The 19527-nt window shown below is 39.6% G+C and overlaps 1 protein-coding gene across 1 annotated transcript in view; it reads right to left on the bottom strand.

Moving 5' to 3' along the window:
- NIM1K (NIM1 serine/threonine protein kinase) overlaps window positions 1–13291 on the bottom strand; it is a 93023-nt gene extending 79732 nt beyond the window's left edge. The window contains exon 1 of the mRNA XM_077117094.1: window positions 13126–13291. The gene's annotated coding sequence lies outside the window, so the exon portion shown is untranslated. The remainder of the gene's footprint in view (window positions 1–13125) is intronic.
- Between the last annotated feature and the right edge of the window lie 6236 nt (window positions 13292–19527).

The following is a 19527-nucleotide window of genomic DNA, read 5'->3' as shown; positions in this document are numbered from 1 at the left end:
TGATTCAGCAACTATACTCGTTTGTTAAACCCTACGTTCTCTGTATAACTTCACTATCACCTTTGCTCTTTCTCCCACTCTTTAGGGGTATTTGGGCTATGGCCATTCTAATATTTTCACATTGGAAGGGGCTGTTGATAATATGGGATAGGACTATGGAACTAGTTGATGTTCTTGAGAAGCTGGCCCCTCTGCCCTTCAGGATCTATCTGGGCCAGGGACCCATCTGGAGGTTGTGGTTACTGGAAAGTTGCCCTAGTGCATGGAGCCTTTGTAATCTTATATAATGCTTTAAGTGTTCTTTAGGATTGGGTGCCTGGCTTTTAAGATGAAGGAACTAAAAGCTACCAACCACCAATCTTTTTAAGGCCTAGGCTTGGAAGTCTCAGAACGTTGCTTCCAGTATATTCTGTTGGTCAGAGCAATTTACAAAGCCACCCCAGATTTTAGGGGCATGTACATAGACTCATTCTGAATGTGAAAATGGGATATAAATACAGGATGGGTGGAATTGTTGGTGGATACATTGAAAATGATCTATCACAATGCACATTTAAATTAATTCATGTATCTGTGTACTTATGGGGTACCATAAAGAATTGGGGAGGGAAGGATTTGTGATAGAAATCAGTGACTTAGAGTTCCCCTACACTACGGTATAATAAGGGAAGAGATCATGTTAATTCTCAAAACGCATGAGCTCTGTGGGGGCGTGTGTACATTCCCATGTTGAGAGACGCAAACTGAGGCAAGGCAATTTTTTTTCATATTTCTACCATTAGTCAGTGGGAATTGAATAACACAGGTCTACACAACCCCTTTTAATCTTGTTCATCTTCAATATGGTAATATTACTTACAGACCCAGTAGAGAACCACCTTCACTCCTCTCTATTCCCTTACAATGGAGTTCAACCTCATTAGCTAATGATACACCCATCTCTAGCTTCTATGTATCTCTAAGTCCCCTATATTCTGTATTATAAGCCTCTGATTATACCTAACACTGAGTGAAATTAGCCAGACACAAAAGGATAGATACGTTATGATTTCACTTTTATGGACAGCATAAAGGCAATTTTTATAACAACAATGTTAGCTACCATTTGCTTAATTCTTCCTGGTAATATGTTGTGATTATCCTTAGGTGATTATCATGTCCTAGATACTGTTCCTTGTAATTTACAGGCATCCTCTTATTTAGTCTTACTCAGAGAGGATGCAAACACAGCAGTTTAAAAAATGGGATAAAACCTTTCTAAGTCTTAATTTTGTGTAGATGCCATGTTCATCCTTTCGATTTGTATTATGATGGAAGACTGGAAGTCGTTAGATAGCGCTGCATGATCCCTCTCATTTAACCTATCATGTCTATTTGCTTGAAAGAAAATGACTACTCTGCTGTTTTCCAAATACATCTTGTCAAACCCTTTGGTAATAGCCAAAGACACGATGAAGTTTTTCAACTACTGTGTTAATTTGGGTTGCTATTTTAGGATTTATAAAGTGCTCAAAGTGGGCTAAGAGTAGGATGCTTCTGTGTTTGGGGGTATTTGTTGCTGTCTTTTTCCAGCTTTCTCCTGATGAGAACTTCTGATGCAGTACCATGAGTGTCTTCTAATATCGTATTTAACCAGCAGAAATTTCATTGATCAGAATTTGGGGAATTTGAGCACTCCTAAGTCCTGTGACAGTTGTTAGGCATTCATGCCTAGATGCTTCTAATCCTGACAGCTCCCTGTCCAGAATTTAGGGGAAAATCAACCTATAAAATATGAATGACCATCTTAGTCATTTTGCTAGTTTGTGTCTACAAACCTGTTTCTGGGACCATTAATTACACACATTATGTAAGAGAGAGAAAACGTGTCATTAAATCTTCAACGAGAGTGAAGGAAAACATTTCTGAAGCAGTATTCTAGCCGTCCACCTCAATCTTCCATGATAAGAGATGATGAGCATTAAAGGAACAATAGAAATATGATGGGAAATTATTTTCCCTTTGTTAATCATTACAAAAAACAGAAATGAAAACAAGTAGGCTTTTTTTCACTTTTCCTACAATGATGGGAAATGGAATTGACATAAGCTAGATGGTTTCTGCCCTGAACAGAGTTTGGATTATCCTGATGGAAAAGTGGTTCCCAGTCCCTTATCTTGATTCATGCTCTAAAGAGAAATTCTGCTAAATATTAGTATTTTAAAAATGTGAAATATTTCAATACACAAGAAAATGAACAGAATAATATAACCAACACCCCCTCCCAGCTTTAACCCATGTTAAGATTTAACCATGTTTGTTTCAGACTTTTTTTTATTGCACATGTAGATGAAGCTCTCTTTCTATTTTTTTCCATCTAATTCCTCATGCTCCCTTTCCAGTGATAACCACTATTTCATGGTTGGTAAACAGCCTGCTTTTAAAAGCTTTTTCTTACAAATGTGCTTAAACAAGTTATACAATTGTTCTGTGTATTTTTAGACACTACGTAAATGTGATTTTGCAGCACTTTTCTTTATGCAGCTTACTTTTCTCTATGCAGCTTACTTTTCTCATTCAATTTATCATATTTTTGAAATTTACCCACATTAACCTATATAGATCTAGGTCATTCATTAATACATCACAGTTTGATCTAGTCCCCTGTTGGCGGTGTTATTTTGGTAGTTTCCAATTTCTCAGCACTACAAACAGTGCTGAAACATCCTTGTACATGTTTCTCTGTCTCTCATGGAAAATATCTCTATGGAATATACCTAGGAAAAGCATTACTTGGTCAAAAGTATGTGTATTTCAACTTCACTTGATAGTGCTAAAGTGTTCTCCAAAAGGACTGAATCAGCAATGATGTTTAAGACTTCCCATTTCTCCACCTTCTTGCTGGTATGAAGTTTGTTGGACTTATAATTTTGCTGTTATGACAGATATGAAATGTCATCCCTTTGATGTTTTAATTTACATTTCCCTGCTTACCAATGAAGATGATTATATTGTCTATGTTTTTTGGTCATTAAATTTTCTTGAACTTTGAATTTCTTTGCCCTTTTTTATTGGGATGTTTTTCTCTTGTGAAGAGTCAATTGTCTCATTAAACACTTATTGATTAATCCTTTCCTTTCTGTGATTTGTAATGATACAAGTGAAGGCAGTTCACTAGTGGGTCTTTAACTAATACTGCCATATTGAAGGTGAACATGATTGAAAGGGGTTGTGCAGAGCCATGCATCCCACTGATTAAGACTACAATACAAATAAGTTCTTGCATGAACTACTGCAAAGGTATGAATCTTGTCCAGAGTGTATAATAGTGGGATAGGGAAAAAAACTGCTATTGCATGCTGTGGGCTATTTTTAACAAGAAAATATCAACAGTACCACAGCAACACCAGGGGTAAATAATGGTGAGAGGGACAAGAGTTAAGGGGAGGTTTGGATTTTCTATTTGGTAAGGGTATGGTGTTGGTTATCTTTCTCTTGGGAACAATGAAATTATCTAAAATTGAGAATGTTGATGGACTGTTGACTTTGGGCATTATACATGAGGCCCAATGAATGGAGATAACTGAAGGATGCACTGGCTGAGAAGTAGATTGGCCAACGATATTGTTTACATACGATTGAATATTCTTCAGCTACAAAAGGGAACCAATTTGTGAGGCATGCAACATTGTGAATGAACCTGTGTGACATTTGGTGAGGCAAAATTAGCCAGAAACAAAAGAGCAAATATTGTGTGATCTCATTTAGAAAATACTTATAAGAAAACAGGGGTCGGGCGGGCCGCGGTGGCTCAGCGGGCAAGAGTGCTTGCCTGCTATGCCGGAGGACCCCGGTTCGATTCCCGGCCCCAGCCCATGTGAAAAACAAACAAACAAACAAAATATAATAAAAATAAAGATGTTTCCCTTTAAAAAAAAAAAAACAAAAAAAAAACAGGGGTCTAGATTGTAAACTCTTGTAGTGGTCACATTTAGTCCAGAGTGGTAATTGTTATTTCTGGATTTTGAGAGGCTGTTTTATATATGCATAACCTGGTATTTAGAGATAAAGAATGAAGCTGGTCAGGTTGGGATTAAGGTAATTGAGAAGACAGGGATAAGGAAGATATTGTCTGTATTTTAGAACCTTATCTGCTCTTTGAGACCAAAGGAAGAAAGGCTTATTTTGTCCAGAACCTAAATTTTCTGTAGCACACAATCTAACTCAACCTGTCTGGACAGATCATTTAAACAATCCAATAGCAAGGAGCCCATAATAAGAATGAGGGTCATCCTCCCTCCTACGTGGGGCATGACTCCCAGGGGTGTAAACCTCCCTTGCAACATGGGATAGAAATCCCAGGATGAGCCAGAGCCCAGCATCAAGGGACTGAGGAAACCTTGTTGATGAAAAGGGGGAAGAGAGAAATAAAAATAAAGAGTCAGTGGCTGAGAGATTTCAAACAGAGTTGAGAGGTTATCCTGGAGGTTATTCTTACACATTATATAGATATTCCTTTTTAGTTTATGGTGCAGTGGAGTGGCTAGAGGGAAGTACCTGAAACTATACAGCTGTGTTTCCGTAGCCTTGTTTCTTGAAGATGATCGTATAATGATACAGCTTTTACAACATATGGAAACCTTGTGTCTGATGCTGCATTTATCTAGGGTATGTCCAGATAAGTAAAAAATATGGAAAAAAATAAATAAATAAGAAGGGGGACAAAAGTTGAAATAAATTGGGGAGATGGAAATACTAGTGGTCAATGAGAGAGAGGGTAAGGGTTATGGTAGGTATGACTTTTTTCTTTTTTATTTCTTTGTCTGGAGTGATACAAACGTTCTAAAAAATGATCACAGTGATGAATATACAACTATGTGATGATATTGTTAGCCATTGATTGTATACCATGTATGGAATGTTTGTATGTTAAGAATGTTTATATGCTTGTATATTGTTTTATCAATCAATCAATCAATCAATCAATCAATCAATATATATATATAAAGAATGTGGGCCTTTAATGCTGTATAGCTCAATGTAATGCCTGGTCAGATCTCAGAGTATATTAAGCAGATAATCAAAAAGTATTGGCAAAGTCCCTAGAAGGATGGGAGAGAAAATATGGAACTATTAAACTTCACTACCAGGGAAACCCCTGATACTGTGTCAAAGATTAGGGACACCCAAATCAATAAGCCAAGCTCTTGCTCTTGAGGCTTGCCCTTGTGAAGCTTATGGGAAGGCTTAGCATAACTACAGGTATGCCTAAGAGTTACTTCTGGAGGACCTCTTTTGTTGCTTAGATGTGGTCTCTCTCTCTAAGCCCATCTCTGCCGTGAAATCATTGCCCTTCCTGTTATGTGGGACATGCCATCCAGTGGTGAAAGTCTCCCTGGTGTCGTGGGAGATGATGCCAAGGGATAAGCCTGACCCTGGCACCAAAGCACAGTGCAACAATTAGTTGTAGAACAGATTTCAGAGTTTGGTATGGGTTACAACTTCACAATTTTAGGTTTCTACTTCTAGTTGCTCTAAGATACTGAAGACTAAAGGAAATATCAAATTAATGATTCAGCAATCGTACTCATTTCTTAAACCCTACCTTCTCTGTATAACTCCACCATCAGCTTTGATCTTTCTCTCACGCTTTAGGGGTATCTCAACTATACCCATCTTAACTTTTCACACCATAACCTGTTCTTATGAAGCTATCAAAGCACGTGCTTCATAAACTGAAAGAGTAAACCAAGAAAGAAGAAACAAAAACAAGGAGTCAGCACAACAGGAAAAATTTTAAATGGTTGTTGTGCACCATGGCTAGAAAGGAACTGGTTCAAACAGGAGAACTGAGTGCTTCATGCTGGAGACCTTGTGCTGCAAATACTCAAAAGAGATGTTTTACAGAGCCCTGGAGTGTTTGGAAAGAATTAGCAATAGGTTCCTATGAAATTAAGCAAGTGAATAATAAGTAATTATTTTCTCCAAAAAGTTGTAGAAAGGAAAAAAATACACTCGTCACAATTTAGCACTGCAGTGAACAATGATTAGAAACCTAGAAGAATGTAAACTGAATATTAATTTAAGGTAACATAACCTGTGAGAAGCACTGGAGGACTGAGACTTTTCCAATGTGGTCCTGGCATGGCCTTGTCCCCTGTAGCTATTCCTCTCCACCTTTAACACCTAATTCCTTCTCCAATCCTTCTGTATGAATCCAAATTGCCCAAATCATTATTAGTCTACAAGAACAATTCCTCTCTCTTCCATGAATTATCACTGACCAGGCATTACTGAAACTACTTTAACTCCGGCTCTCCCCTCCTGCTAAAGTCCTTTGAAACATTCAACCCTCCTTCCCCAACCTATATGGCTCTCAGCCTGGCATTTTCAAATAACAGATTACACTAACGTTGGGTCTCGCTGATTTTCTTCCATAAATGATACTGCAAAAATGGATGTTAGTATATAGTTTTTACAGTGTGATGGTGTGACTGAGAAAACCTTGTGTCTGATGCTCCTTTTATCCAGGGTATGAATAGATAAGCCAAAAAAATAAATAAATAAGGAAAAAAATAAATAATAGGCAGGTTAAAGGGTGAAAAACAAATTGGGTAGATTGAAATACTTGTGGTCATCAGTGAGAGGGATGGGCGAGAGGTATGGGATGCTTGAGGTTTTTACATTTTCTTATTTCTTTTTCTGGAGTGATGTAAATGTTCTAAAAATGATCATGGTGAATTGTTGTGCTGTGCTTTGAAATTTATTGCTTTTTTGTATATATGTTATTTTTCACAAAAAGTTGATTGTGATGATAAAAAAAATATTTATTCCTTCTAGCCTCCAATGTTCTAGAGCAGCTAGAAGGAAAAATCTAAGATGATGGTTTGGTAGACCATGACAAACTCTGAGATCTGTCCTGTAACTATTTTTAAAGAGTGCTTTAAAAACTATTGCTTTTTTCTTTCTTTGCTTTGCATATATGTTATATTATACAATAAAAAAAGTTAAGAAAAACTATCATGGTGATGAATACACAACTCTGTGATGACACTGTGAGTCACTGATTGTATACTATGGATGAACTGTATGTGTGTGAAGTTTTCTCAATAAAAATATATTTTAAAAAATCAACAATAAGAAAAAAAACAATCCGACATTTTAAAAATGGGCAAGAGATTTGAACAGACACTTCACAGAAAAATACATGCAGATATCAAATAAGCATATGAAAAGCTGCTCAACATCATCATTGACTAGGGAAGTACAAAGTAAAATCACAATGAAATGCTACTAGCCCATTTATTAGAATGGCTAAAATTTAAAAGACTGACTCTAAGTGGAACAATTGGAACTCACATAGACTGCTGGTGGGAATGCAAAGTGGTAAAGCCACTTTGGAAAAGTTGAGCAGTTTCCCATGAACTTAAGCATACATTCACTATATGACTGAGAAATCCCTCTCTTAAATATTTACTTAAGAGGAATGAACCCTATGTGGAACATGACTCCCAGGGGTGTAGGTCACCCTGGCAATGTGGGACATGACTTCCAGGGATGAGTCTAGCCTTGGCACTGTGGGATTGAGAATGGCCAAAAAGGAGAAAAGAAATGGAACAAAATAAAGTTTCAGTGGCTAAGAGATTTCAAATAGAGTCAAGAGGTCATTTTGGAGATTACTCTTCTGCAAGCTTCAGCCAGATATTTCAAGCTACCACGGTATGCCATGCCCCAACCCACAGTACTCCTGAAAACCCTCGGGTGTGTCCTGGCTCTGTAAGTCTCTATAAAAGTTTTTCTTAGTAAGCTTATTTTTCAGTATCTTGAAGCCTCCAGATTGATTCTAGGCCAGATATGTCCTGAAATCCAGAAGTACCATTCTCTCCAAGAACATCAACCAGGTTCATTCCTTTACCCCAGAGGGTCAACTCCCCTTTTCAGCATGAAGAATTTAAAATGATTGTTGCCCAGATATCCTTGAAGATAGAGAGAAAGATCAAATAACAGGGAGGAGGTGCAACGGAGAAATTAGGATTTAACAAATTACTGTGACTACTGACTCTTTATATAGTTATTTCTTTTTAGTGTCTAGTGTTTTAGAATAGCCAGAAGTAAATACCTGAAGTTGTTGAACTGAAATCCAGTGGCCCTGGTCTTTGATAATGACTATATAACTATATTAAAAAAAAAAGATAGTTGCCCATGTTCGTATGGATTTACTTCTGGATATTCTGTTTTGTTCCACTGTATATATATATATATATATATATATATATATACATATATGCATATATATATCAATAGAGGTAGGTTACATATATATATTTATCTGTCAATACCACACTGTGTTAACCTACCTCTGTTGTAAGTCTTAAAATTAATTACTGACCAATGCTAGTGGTCAATAAGGGGGAGGAGTAAGGGGTATGGGCTGTATGGGTTTTTCTATTTTCTTTTTATTTCTTTTTCTGGAGTCGTGCATTCTAGAAATGAACATGGTGGTGAAATCCTGGTGGTGAATACCCAACTATGTGATGATACTGTGAATCACTGATTGTATACTTTAGATGGATTGTATTGCATATAGAGCTATCTCAATAAAATTACATTAAAACTTTTTTAAAATGGAAGCTAGGAAGTTAAGGGGCATGTAAAAAGAGAATTAAATCCTCACATATCATAAGAGGAAGTCAAGAGATTCTGTCTAAAATTGATAATTAAAAACAAGCCGCAGGTGGTGCGACGGTGACTCAGTGGTGGAATTCTCACCTGCCATGCCGGAGACCAGGGTTCGATTCTTGGTACCTGCCCATGCCAAAAAAAAAAAAAAAAAACAAGCCACACGAGCAAAATATTTGCAAATATGTACTTAGATTATTAAATACCTAAGAGTAACAGTAGTTTGGAGCTGTTATGCACCCCAGAAAAGGCCATGTTCTTTTAATCCATTCTTGTGGGTGCAGACCTGCTTATGGGTGGAAGCTTTTGCTTAGGTGTTTCAGTTGAGATGTAACCGACCCAATCCTTTACTGGAGCCCTTTATGAAAAGATAAAAGGCGGAAACATGGGAAGAGAGAGAGCATGGAGAGAGAAACACCCCAGAGACGCCAAGAGAGGACCTACAGATGCTCAGAGAGAAAGCCACTGACTGAATCAGAAGCGGAAAGCAATGGAATCCAGAAGCAAAGGACCAGCAGAAGCTGGCCATATGCCTTTCCATGTGGCAGAGGAACCCTGGCTGCCAGCAGCCTTTCCTCAGAAAAGACACCTTCCTTTTGAGGCCATAATTTGTACATTTTTTCACAGCCTTAGAACTGTAAGTTTGTAAACTAATAAATTCTTATTGTAAAAGCAACCCATTTCTGATATATTGCATTCCGGCAGCTTTAAAAAACTGAAACAGAGTAGAAAGGGGTTGTCCCTGAGAAGTGCGATTGCTGTAATTCCTAACAAGCTCTAATTCATAAAACTGTGATTATATAATCAAGTGTGTCTATAAATTATTCCAATTGAATGACTCCAACATACAGTGATATAGGGTGCTTTCTTGGTGGCTTTAAAGATTAGGTGTCAGAAGGTCCAGTTAGCTGCTAGCTTAGCAGGATGTGGAGATGGGAAAGTTGGCCCACCCCAGACAATTAAGATATAAGGCAGGGAGCCAGAATGCACTTCTGCCTGCCACTCAGGCTTCCCAGCTATTCTGAGTAGCCAGAGAATTTTACTGCATTGGCTATGTGTGGCTAATTTCATATGTCAATCTGGCTAGGCTATGGTATCCAGTTGTTTGGTCAAACACTAACCTAGGTGTTGCTGTAAAAGTATTTTGCAGATGTGATTAACATCTACAGTGTCCTTGAAGAAAAGAGTACCTTTCATAATGTGGATACATCTCATCCAAACAGTAAGAGGTTGAAGAGCAAAAACTGGGGTTTCCCAGAGAAGAATGGTGACTCAATACAACAATTCCTGTCCAAATTTCCAGCCTGCCAACCCATCCTACAAATTTCAGACTTGCCAGCCCCATAATTGCAGGAACCAATTCCTTAAAAGAAATGTCCTAATATGTGTACACACATCCTATCAGTGTTTTTTTTTCCCCTAGAGAACCCTGACTAATACAGGGTGTACAGGGTACCTGGGGCTTTCAGGACAAATGTCAGTGTTCTCAGTGGAAGATGAAGAAGGGGATTCATTTTAGCTTTCTATTCTCCAACTTGGTTTTTCTTCTGTGGAACTCTCTTTCCACTCTACTTTTCTTAAAAGTACTTAAAAATATTTTTACTACTTTTCGACTCTCTTTCCTTTAATCTGTTTTCTCCTCACTTAAGACACTTTTTCTCTACAGTTTTATTCTCCCTTATCTTTAACTCTTCTCACTATCCCCATTTTGCCTCACTTCTCACTTCGATTTCTCTAAGTTTTGTCTGGTACTCATGTTCATAGATAAGCCTGGTGATTTGGATTTTTGTCTCTAAATTTTTCAATTGGTTAGCTGAAGCCACCTCTACCTTTGAAATGCAATTTGCACACCTGTAAAACTGGCTAATATTCCTCAGGATGCAATAAAATAATGGCGAATACCCTTAAAGTTCCTGAGAGAAAGTAACTTAGGAACTGTGACCTAATTTAATTAACTTGTGTAGACTATTGTCTTCACAAATAATTTGAATAGCTTCTTCTCTTGAAATCTGTAACTTCAATGCAAATTCTAGAAAGGAATTCTGAAAAAAGAACCTTTCTTGGAATAACAATAAGACATGCCAAGACATAGAATAAGACCAATTTTGTAAAGGTTATCCGTTCAAAAAGTGAAAAAAATCAGCCATTTAATTATGGCTCTTTACTCCCTGGGAAAGACTATAATCAGATTCGAAGAATGAAGTTGGATTTTATGCTGTTTTAATTTTTAATTTTCTCAAAATAGAGCTACATTTGGCTGGAAACATTAACCTATTACGGCAAAATCTTTGCTTTCCTCTTTCTAAAACTCTAAGTCTGGGGGCTTTAACATTTTTCAATCATGCAAACATACAAAATTGATTTGTAGGCTTCAAAACTCAGGAATTATGGATGTGTAGAGAATTATGGTTCTTTAAATACACTGACATTTGATGATTAAAGTATTTTAATGCGGTACTATTGGTCCTCCCAAATTAAGTCTGACTGAAAAGTTTCAGTCTAAACTGAGAACATAAAGGGCTCTATGGCTTATCCCTAGCTATTACTGGGGAATTTAGATTTCATACAAACCTGCCTTTATTTTAAATGTAGTTTAGTTATTAGTAAAAAGCACACACCTCAAACTAAATATCCGATCCATATTTTTTCCTAACACAGGAGGAGGCCTCTCTGAAGGTTTTTCCAAGCTTACCACATAACAGTGGTCCAGCCAAAAATAAACTCATGGAGGCTTTAAGAGGCAAATTCAACAGCACACAAGACGCTAGTCCATGCAGAACTGGACACAGCGCTCCCCCTATTTAGCCTCTCACTTCACCCAGGCCCAGATTCTTCCATCTCCTAATTAGAAAGCTAATTAGGATTCCAAAATTAAATGCTAAATGGAGAAGGAGATCTTGTCACAGGCCCTGATTCTTGGAATATCAAACACTCTCCTCTGTCCTCTGTAAGGGCAATGAGCTGTGGGAAGAGAGTTGGGACAGCCTGACTGTTAGGAGTCATTAGACTTGGTGGAGAGCCATGTTTATTCTCATTTGTCTGAGAAGGATCTGTTGCACAAATTGCAAACTCTGAAAAGATAAAAATTTTAAGCCCTCAAAACCTGCCTGTATATTTTTAGGATTTTGAGAGGAAAAAACAAAGCACGCTTTTCATAAGCTCAATTATTATTACCACGGCCACATGAGGGGACTGTGAGGAGATCTCCTTAAGAACAGTTCCTAGTCCAAGCCAGGCAATGCCTCAACAGTGCAGGGCGACTTCTTCAGTCACCATGGCAACCAAAATTAGAAGTGCTTTTGCAATACTAATAGAAACCATCTTTTGAAGGGCTTCTGTGAATCACTTTGAATACTGATGATGCAAGCTTGAGTGATATATTATTTTTCAAACGTTTTTTTAAAAAATAAACATTATGTTATCACAAACAAATGCTCGTTTGGATTCCCATTTGAAATCTTGGTTCAACTTGGAATCAATATTTTGGTTTGGTTTGGTTTGTTTCCCTATGGATTCCCACGGCCTCGGGTGCAACCGCGATTTAATTTCCAACTCGTCTGAAATGCACAGGTGACAGCTCAGAAGGCGATTCATTTACTCTTGTTTTGAAACAGGATGAGGAATTTGGTGGGGGGAGAGTGGATCTGACAGAGAGTTATCTAGTCTACTAAACTCTTGAGGACAAAAACAGTGGGGTGGGGAGAGAGGGGACAGATGGGGCAGGGAGGGGAGGGGAGGGGAGGGGAGGGAAAAATAGAAAAGGAGAGAGGAAATTATTTTGACAAGTGCAGATGGCTGAATCTTCGCTGTCCTTCTTAGAGCTAAGAGCACCTCTATCTATTGCTTGGCCTCTCCAATCGTCCAGATGTGTCAGCCACGCAAAAAGCTTATCAAAAACGACATTTTCAGGCCCCTGTTGATATCATTTCCTGATCCTGTCTCCGAGTTCTAGAGCTCCTAATATTCCTGGAGGAATATTCGGGAAGAGACGAGCTTCTCCCTAACCTCGCACTGTGTTTCAGAAGAAACCCCTTCCTGCGTGGGGTGCGGTGGGAGGTCGCCCTGGGCCGCAGCCTTTAGATGGCAGTTCCCTTCCTGCCAGCCGGGGTGGGCGCCTTCGGGTAAACTATCTAGATTTGGGCTCGCGCCAGCAGGCCTTGGGGGTCTGGACCAGCGCACCTTCCGTGCTGGGGAAACTGCTGTCCTCCGCTCACTTGCACGCGCCGCCAAGGACACGGGTACACCCCGGCGCGCGCGCACTGGCCGAACGGCTGGGGTGGGGTGCGGGGTGGGGGCCGCCCCCGGGGGTGCCTGGCCTTTTCCTCCCTCCAGCCCCTTGCCGGGGGTTGGGTCTCCCTCGCCCTCAGGCCGCGGAGAGGAAGGCTCCCGGCCACGCAGGTATGCAGCCTGGCTGAGGACAGGAGAGCGGGGTCGGGCGCTCTCTGCGAGCCCGGGACCCTCACTTACCTTGGTGGCCCTACCGGCTCCCCTGCTCACCCGCGCGGCAGCCCCCCAGGCACTCGGGTGGTCGGCGGTGGGACTGGCGCGGCAGCGGCGCCGGAGGCTCCCGAAGCTGTCAGGGGCTGCCGACCTGACCGCCGAGCGCCGGGGCCACCCCTCTCGCCGGGCCCCCGCCCAGCTCGGCCGCGGGGACCGAAGTGCCCCGCAGCATTTCCTGAAGGACCAATCCTGAGCGGAGGGACGGCTCGGGGCTCCGGCGGTGGGGGGTGGGGTGAAAGCACAGGGGGAGCGGTAGGGGACCCGGGGAGCCCGCACAGACCTGGTCGGCGGGTTTCTATGGCAGCTGGGAGGGAGGGAGGGTAAGAAGGGAGGGGTGTGCGTGGCGCTGGGACACCCATCGCAGCCACCGAGGAGGGGGTAGTCAGGCCGAAGGCCTGCCTCCTAAAGCGTGGATGGGAAGCGGCGACAGAAGCCGAAAGCTGCTTGACAGAGCTCCTGTCTACTCATACTGAGCGGTTCCAGCCTTTTGAGCAAGGGTTTCCGTGTCCTCTGGAGACCCACTAATCCTCCCAACAGAAAGGAGACTTCTAGAAAACCACTGGGACAGCTCCTCCTGGCGAGTGGGGCAGGGTTTACATTCTGCAGAAAGAAATACATTCTCTCATGCATCAGGCTTGGGGGTGCCATTCAGACAGGGGCTTCCTAATTTCCAGCTATGAGGCGCTGGCTAATGGTAGATGCAAGTATTTTTCCAGTTAACAAACAAGTGAATCAAGTCACTGAACTGAGTGTAGAGCTGGGAATGCAATTTATAGAATACTAAAGCACTGAGGCTATCTAATGAAGCTGAAGCCTCACATTACAGAGGAGAAAACTGAGGTCAGTGAGGTCAGGACATTTAGCAAGGGTGATGGAGCCAGAGCCAGGGCTAGAGCCCTAATTCACAAACTTGAGGGCACTCCTTTCATCTCATGCTCCCTGGTCCTGTATTTGGGCCTTCCAGGGCAGCAGTATTTGCAAGAGCAAAAGAACTGAGGAGAAAGAATGAACCTAAAATTATTTTATGGTACAAAATAGGAAACCCAAAGATTCCTTTTTTGCAGACTGCCAAATTCCACTGAAAATGTTTTACAAATACCAACTGATTAAATCCCTGCAACAATCTTATGTGGAAGGTACTGTCACTATCATTCCTGTTTTGCCAGATGAAGAAACTTAGGCCTTGAGATTTATGTGACTTGCTCAAGGTCACTCAGTTATCCAACAGTGGGGGACCAAGATTCAACCTAGGCAGTCTGACTCCAGAATAGGCGCTCTTCCTTATTTACCATCTGCTGCCTCTTGTGATGCCAGAAGGGGCCAGGAACAGAAGATCAAAATATAAAACTTTGGACAACTCCTGGACTGGCCATTGCAATAGATTGACAAGAAAAACAAAGAAATTGTGATAATTGCTTTTTGGGTTTAGGGGGTTGCTTAGGCTTTTGTATGGGATAAGGGCTCTCCTCAAAAGACAAGAGAAATGTTAAAAAATAATCTTTTACAATAGTACATGACAGCAATCTTTTTTCTTTCTAATGCAGCAGAATACAGGGTAAACAAAGCTTTGCATATTTTTTTAAAGACATAAGACCCTTGAGTAACCCTGCAACATCTAAGACTCAGAGTTTGAGTTCTACAGCTCTGAAAGTCAGCATTTCTACATACAACAACTGTTAAAGAAACTAAAAAAGAGATCAGGTTTTAATTAGAAATAAGAAGCTGTTCTGGTTGGGACTAAGGTAAATCAGAATACAAGGTAAGGGATGACAGTGTCTGTATTTTAGAACTTCACCTAAAGTATGAGACCAAAGGAAGAGAACTTTATTTTGTCCAAAGCCTAAATTTTCTGTGGCACACAATCTAACTCAACCTCTCTAGATAGCTCATTTAAACAACCCAAACACATGGAGCCCAGAATGGGAATGAGAGCTTGTGATTCAGTATATTTTAATGTAATGCTAGGCTATATTCCAGAGTATGTTGGGCAGATAATTAGAAAGCACTGGCAAAATCCCTTGAGTGACAGGAGAAAAATATGGAAATATTAAGCCTTCCCACCTGGAACCCCCCGATACTCTCTCAAACACTAGGGACTCCCAAGTTAATAGGCTGGGCTCTAGAGCCTGAGGCTTGCTCTTATGAAACTTATTTCAGAGAAGCTAAGCCTACCTATAATTATGCCTAAGAGTTACTTTCAGAGAACCTCCATTGTTGCTTAGATGTGGCCTCTCTCTCTCTCTAAGCCCAAATCTGCAAGTAAATTCATTACCCTTCCCGCTACCTGTGACATGACATCCAGGTATATGAAACTCCTTGGCAACATGGGAAATGACTCCCAGGGATAAGCCTGGCTCTGGCACCATGGAATCAACAATGTCTTCTTGACCAAAAGAGGAGAAAGAAATGTACCAAAATAAGGTATCAGTGGCTAACAGTTCAAATAGAGTTGAGAGGCTGTTCTGAAGGCTATTCTTATGCAGGCTTCAGATAGGTATTGCTAATTGCCATGGTTTTGCCAAACCCTATCAACATCATTCCTGTTAACCCTAAAGAACACCCAGGGCGCTACCTGAGATCCTACAAAATTTGCACACACTAAGTTTATTTTTCAGAACCCTAAAACCTTCAGATGGTCGCTAGGTGCCAGTCTCTCCAATAAGATCAACGATTCCTATTCTCTTTCCCCATATTGACACCCCTTTTCAACAAGAAAAATAATTTGGAATGGGCATAACCCAGTATTGCTTAAGATTGGGAGAAGGATCAAAGGGGAAGGAGGAGTCATAATAGAGAAGTTAGGGTTTAACAAATGAATATGACCACTGAATCATTGTATTCGTATTTCTTTTTTGTATCCAGTGTCTTGGGCAGCTAGAAGGAAAAACCTGAAATTGTGGAACTGTAACCCTGTACCAGACTTCGAAATCTGTTCTATAACTACTTGTTAAAATGTACTTTGAGATTTATTACTTTTTTGCATATGTGTTATATTTCACACAAGATGTTTTAAAAGACCCGTTGAATCTGAAATATGGCAATATGCAGGATAAGATTTCATAGGGAAATTGCCCCAAAACCAAGAGCCTCAAAATCCCAACCGGACATAGATTTTCTGTGGCACAGACCCTTCCATAATGCCCTGATAAAGCACCCATATAGCAAAGATGATGCCAGACTCGAATGGATTAAAGATTACTTTCACAGAAAAGGTAAAACTCAGCATAAGAAATCACTCCTCTTAAAGTTCGGTGACCATACTTAAAGCTCCATTTTAGGAGCTTCCTGCCATCCTCACTTCTCCTCAGCCATACTGCTGGGACTTACTTCCTTTCAAATCAGTACCCTTTCTTCATGATTTCCTTTACTTTTGTAGTCCTGGAACCTCTAGCCATATAGAACTGACTTCACATTCAACTTCCTTCTCTTAAATGTGTTTGTTTTTTTCCTAAGAAAGGGCCATTCAGCAGTAGGATGATTACAATGTAACAGTATATAGAGGTTAAAAATTCTTTTTTTGAATAATGTGGGAAAATACTTTTAATATGTGTGGAAAAAGGTCACAAAACAATGATACAAATCTGTGATATTTAAGACTGGAAGGAAATACGCCAAAACATTAGAAATGTTGTCCTTTATCTAGTAGAATCAGAGGTGATTTAAATTATCTTCTTTAAACTTCTAGGGTTTTTTTTTTTTTGCATTTTTTTACAATGGATATATGTGTCAGAAAAATATTATTTTCCAAAAGAGTTGATAAAACTCTAGACCTATTAATGCAATGTAGGTGTAGCTCTATGGTTATTGAGGAGCTCATTAAAATTTAGTTTTCTATCAGAAATGGAAGAGGAGACATAACTACTGACCTCACAGAAATAAAGGAGGTAATAACAGGATACTATGAACAACTTTACGCTAATAAATACAACAATTTAGAGGAAATGGACGGGTTCCTGGAAAGACATGAACAACCAACTTTGACTCAAGAAGAGATAGATGATCTCAACAAACCAATCACAAGTAAAGAAATCGAAGCAGTCATTCAAAAGCTTCCTAAAAAGAAAAGTCCAGGACCAGACGGCTTCACATGTGAATTCTATCAAACATTCCAGAAAGAATTAGTACCAACTCTCCTCAAACTCTTCAAAAAAATCGAAGTGGAGGGAAAACTACCTAACTCATTCTATGAAGCCAACATTACCCTCATACCAAAACCAGGCAAAGATATTACAAGAAAAGAAAACTACAGGTCGATCTCTCTAATGAATATTGATGCAAAAATCCTCAATAAAATTCTAGCAAATCGTATCCAACAACACATTAAAAGAATTATTCATCATGACCAAGTAGGATTCATCCCAGGTATGCAAGGATGGTTCAACATAAGAAAATCAATTAATGTAATACACCATATCAACAAATTAAAGCAGAAAAATCACATGATCATCTCAATTGATGCAGAGAAGGCATTTGACAAGATTCAACATCCTTTCCTGTTGAAAACACTTCAAAGGATAGGAACACAAGGGAACTTCCTTAAAATGATAGAGGGAATATATGAAAAACCCACAGCTAATATCATCCTTAATGGGGAAAAATTGAAAACGTTCCCCCTAAGATCAGGAACAAGACAAGGATGTCCACTATCACCACTATTATTCAACATTGTGTTGGAGGTTCTAGCCAGAGCAATTAGACAAGAAAAAGAAATACAAGGCATCAAAATTGGAAAGGAAGAAGTAAAACTATCACTGTTTGCAGACGATATGATACTATACGTCGAAAACCCGGAAAAATCCACAACAAAACTACTAGAGCTAATAAATGAGTACAGCAAAGTAGCAGGTTACAAGATCAACATTCAAAAATCTGTAGCATTTCTATACACTAGCAATGAACAAGCGGAGGGGGAAATCAAGAAACGAATCCCATTTACAATTGCAACTAAAAGAATAAAATACCTAGGAATAAATTTAACTAAAGAGACAAAAGACCTATACAAAGAAAACTACAAAAAACTGCTAAAAGAAATCACAGAAGACCTAAACAGATGGAAGGGCATACCGTGTTCATGGATTGGAAGACTAAATATAGTTAAGATGTCAATCCTACCTAAATTGATGTACAGATTCAATGCAATACCAATCAAAATCCCAACAACTTATTTTTCAGAAATAGAAAAACCAATAAGCAAATTTATCTGGAAGGGCAGGGTGCCCCGAATTGCTAAAAACATCTTGAGGAAAAAAAACGAAGCTGGAGGTCTTGCGCTGCCAGACTTTAAGGCATATTATGAAGCCACAGTGGTCAAAACAGCATGGTATTGGCATAAAGATAGATATATCGACCAATGGAATCGAATAGAGTGCTCAGATATAGACCCTCTCATCTATGGTCATTTGATCTTTGATAAGGGAGTCAAGCCAACTCACCTGGGACAGAACAGTCTCTTCAATAAATGGTGCCTAGAGAACTGGATATCCATATGCAAAAGAATGAAAGAAGACCCATATCTCACACCCTATACAAAAGTTAACTCAAAATGGATCAAAGATCTAAACATTAGGTCTAAGACCATAGAACAGTTAGAGGAAAATGTAGGGAGATATCTTATGAATCTTACAATTGGAGGCGGTTTTATGGACCTTACACCTAAAGCAAGAGCACTGAAGAAGGAAATAAATAAATGGGAACTCCTCAAAATTAAACACTTTTGTGCATCAAAGAACTTCATCAAGAAAGTAGAAAGACAGCCTACACAATGGGAATCAATATTTGGAAACGACATATCAGATAAAGGTCTAGTATCCAGAATTTATAATGAGATTGTTCAACTCAACAACAAAAAGATAGCCAACCCAATTACAAAATGGGAAAAAGACTTGAATAGACACCTCTCAGAGGAGGAAATACAAATGGCCAAAAGACACATGAAGAGATGCTCAATGTCCCTGGCCATTAGAGAAATGCAAATCAAAACCACAATGAGATATCATCTCACACCCACCAGAATGGCCATTATCAACAAAACAGAAAATGACAAGTGCTGGAGAGGATGCGGAGAAAGAGGCACACTTATCCACTGTTGGTGGGAATGTCAAATGGTGCAACCACTGTGGAAAGCAGTTTGGCGGTTCCTCAAAAAGCTGAATATAGAATTGCCATACGATCCAGCAATACCATTGCTGGGAATCTACTCAAAGGAATTAAGGGCAAAAACTCAAACAGACATTTGCACACCAATGTTTATAGCAGCGTTATTTACAATTGCAAAGAGATGGAAACAGCCAAAATGTCCATCAACAGACGAGTGGCTAAACAAACTGTGGTATATACATACGATGGAATATTATGCAGCGTTAAGACAGG

This window comes from Tamandua tetradactyla, chromosome 9 (genome assembly GCF_023851605.1).
Source record: "Tamandua tetradactyla isolate mTamTet1 chromosome 9, mTamTet1.pri, whole genome shotgun sequence".
Lineage (NCBI taxonomy): Eukaryota > Metazoa > Chordata > Mammalia > Pilosa > Myrmecophagidae > Tamandua > Tamandua tetradactyla.
This window is presented reverse-complemented; position numbering and strand designations above follow the sequence as displayed.